Here is a 3627-nt window from a genome sequence, read left to right as displayed (position 1 = left end):
GCGCGGCTGGACCTCCTCGGTCCCGAGTCCGCGGTTGCGCGCGGCGGCTTGCGGGTGGTTTCTGGAACTCTCTGGGACTCTCGGAAGTTTGGGAGCTGTCGGCTTTCCGCGTATTTAGAAGTCTTTAAAACGCGGCCTCTCTGTAGTTTATATAACTAAAGTTTACGTAGTCTTAAGTTTATATTAGCGTTTATCCACTTATGGGAAGAAGTTGCTGTGAACAGAGAGTGTGAACTGCAAGCCTTACGCTGTCCGGAGGAAGGTTTCGGAGATGGCGGTTTTCGTTGGAGAAAAAAACCAAGGAGTTTGGTCAGCACAGCAGCGGAAGGGCAAGGAAGGATGGACCACTTCCTAAGGCGGGCTGCGGGCCAGGGAAGAGGGCAGCCCAGGCCTAGTGCCCGTGGACTTGAGATAGGATTTTATGTCTAGTTTTTTTCCCCCCGCCCCCAGTGCTAAGGATTGAACTCAGGATCTTGCACACTCTAGGCCAGTGCTCTCTACCGACATACAACCCCAGACCGGTGGCTGTAGTTTTTAAAGCAACTGATTGATTTGGTCGAAAAGTTAAAAACGAAAACAAGCCTAATTCTTTGGACTTGACTGCTACTTACTTGTTTTGAGGTTGATACCAGCTTTTCTAATAACCTTATTTGCCAGAATGATTTAATCCTGTCTGATAGGAATTATGTTCATTTCCCTTCTCTTCTCTTTGGGACCTTTGTTTGCCCTAGGCTGTGTTTTTCCACCACCGGGAGCCTTGATCCTCCCTGTGGCTTTTGGGCTGTGTCCTGTAAAATTTTTTGGATTATGCAAAACATGAAATTTAGGGTCTTAGTTACCTTTGCAGTGGTTTGCCCATGTGGATGACTTGGCAAGAAGTGGAGCAAGAGGTTTGAGAAGTTCGTTGTTTTTTTTTTTGGTGGGGGCACCGGGCATTGAACTCGGGTCCTTGCTCTTGCAAGGCAGGCCACCGAACCACTGAGCTAAATCCCCGGCCCCGAGAAGTTCGTTTTTAAAGTTGATTTTGTGTCACTGTGGAAGAAGAGGAAATTGGGAATTTCAGATTACTGAGAGCTTGAGTAGAACATGAGTTCAGCATTCTCTTCAAAACAGGTTATTTTTTACTTTATTTATTTATTTATGGTACTGGGAATTGAACCCAAGGCCTAACACATACTCTGCAAGCTCTCTACCACTTGGTTACATCCTGAGCCCTAAGACATCAGTGTAAATTTATTTTCTTCTTTATATCACTGTTAGATATGGGAGGTATTTTTGGCCGCAGGCAGACAACTGGAGTTGTATTGTTTCATACTTGGGAAGACTAAATTATAAATGTGAGATCATTGTGTACCTGTACCTATGTGGTGTGTAGTAGATTTCTTTTTTAAGCATTCCCATTATTTTGAGTGGTAGAGCCGTTTTTCCTTGTGTTGACTTTTGGACAGTTGTAAGCAAATACTCTACTGTACTCATATAAATTTTTTTGTTGACTTTTTTTGGTACCAGTGATTGAACTTGGGTCCTTGTGCTTGTGAGGCAGGTGGCGGCACCACTGAGCTACATCCCCGGCCCCATTGACAGCTTTTAACCTAGCAAACTTGAAAGAAAGCCAGGTTTGGGGTGCGTTCATTCATCGTTTTCTTTTTTCTGAGACAGGGTCTTGGTAAGTAATCCAGGCTGGCCTTGAACTTGCTGTGTAACCCAGGGTGGCCTTGAATTTGTGGTCTCCTGAGTGCTGGGATTACAGGCGTGTGGCACCTGCTGGGCTCCAAAGTTTTAAAGAGGGTCTTGGAGTACTTGTTACCTGCTGCAGTCTGCTGGAGTGTAATTAGCATGAAATCCACCCTGCTTTTTGTCTGCCAGGCCACCTTCTATGTTGGCTTATTGTTCAAATACTTTAAAATCATTTCGGATGCCTGTTGATGGGGAGCACGTGAATATAATTAGCTTTCTTGCTTGGTTTTATAACAGGATTCTTTTTAAACTGCTTTTCCACTTCATTCGGAATGGCCGTGTTTAATTTCCTCTAGAACACCATCTAGTGGTGAAGGGCTTGTAGCAGCAGGTTCATTAGTGAGTAGGATGGCATCAGAGTGGGAAGACTGAACAAATGCTCTAGTTCTTTTCTTTTACTTTTCTTTTCTGTTTTGTTACCGGGGATCGAATTCAGGACCTTGTGCTTGTGAGGCAGGCATTGGAAACACTCAGCTAAATCTCAGGCCCTCTAGTTCTTTCCTGATGGGTAGAATTTGAGAGCTTAACCTTAAGAAAAAGGTTAACGAAAAGAGAAGCAAAGTTGATGGAACAAAAACTGTAAAGTAGAAGTGGAAAGATAAATCATTTATTAGATATGTCAGCCAGGGAATATTTTATTTATTTATTTTTATACTAGGGATTGAATCGAAGGCCTTTGCAACGAGTTACAGCCTAATCAGATTTCATTTTGAGAGCTTTTGCTAAGTTGTCCAGGCTGGGCTTGAACTTGGAATCATACTGCCTCATCCTCCCACAGTGCTGGGGTTGTTACAGGCCTATGCCACAATGCCCAGCTCAAAAAAATTTCTGACATGGGAAAAATGAGTTCTGCAAAACAGTAAAAGCATTCAAATTTCTAAGGGTTGCAGTACATATTAAAGAGAAGGTTTTTGTTTATATTCCTCATAGTTATTTCAGAAGCTGTGCTGTATTTGACCTGGCTTATCTGTTAAAATCAGTACCATATCCAAAGTTTATAAAGGCCTTCTAGCCATTCTCTTTTTTTTTGGGGTATGGGGGATGGAACTCAGGACCTTGTCAGACCGCTGAGCTTGGCCTTCTAGCCATTTTAAATGAAGTGGTCATTTCTTATGGCTCTGAGACTGTTGAACTGTTTGTGAATTAAAATACTCTAGGCATTTTAGGAATCTTAAGTGCAGTTGCAAAAAAAAAAATCACTTGTTTTGGAAGGGTGATTTCTTCAGGCATCATTTGGTTTTTGTGCCCCTTGATTCTTTTTTTTTTTCGCCCAGTACTATGTATTGAACTCATTACCTTGTGCTTGCGAGACAGGCGTGATGCCACTGAGCTAAATCCCTGGCCCAGTGCCCCTTGATTCTTTTCCTACCAAAGGCATGTCAACACTGTCACACTCTTTAGTTGGTATACACACACACTATTTAGTTGGTATACAGTAATTCCTTAATCCCTTTTCTTAACTTGAGAGCATATTCCTTGACCGGTGGGCTTTGCATTTGAGGTTTTTCCCATATGCTGGTAGCAGTGTCTAAGGTATTCATAAAGTATTGAGCAAGCGAATCAGCTCTCTTGGTTTGTCAGTATCCCGATAATCTTTCTCTGAGTCAGAATTTAAGAAAGTCTGAAAAAATACATAGCGTATTGTTTTAGTTTCGTAGTACTAGAGACCTGAGTTCTTATTCTGTGAATTATTTTCCTCCTATGAAAGGAAGTCAGGCAATTGTCTCTTAACAGATGATGACTGCCATTGTAAAGTATGACCTCTGACCTTGAGTAATAAAGGATATGACTTACTGGGTTTCAATAATATCTTAGGACATAGATAAAAAGTATTAGTAGATCCATGTGATAAGGAATGATAGTTCCCCATTTTTTTTTTTTTTTTTTTTT

General features: G+C 41.9%; 1 protein-coding gene across 1 annotated transcript in view; it reads left to right on the top strand.

Annotated features, from left to right (window-relative positions):
* Nucleotides 1–3627, top strand: part of Dnajb6 (DnaJ heat shock protein family (Hsp40) member B6) — a 66554-nt gene that overhangs the window by 403 nt on the left and 62524 nt on the right. The window lies entirely within an intron of this gene.

The sequence above is a fragment of the Fukomys damarensis genome, unplaced genomic scaffold, assembly GCF_012274545.1.
Source record: "Fukomys damarensis isolate Sample0158 unplaced genomic scaffold, DMR_v1.0_HiC HiC_scaffold_16, whole genome shotgun sequence".
Taxonomy (NCBI): Eukaryota; Metazoa; Chordata; class Mammalia; order Rodentia; family Bathyergidae; genus Fukomys; species Fukomys damarensis.
The sequence above is the reverse complement of the archived record's forward strand: the minus strand, read 5'-3'. Positions and strand labels throughout refer to the sequence as shown.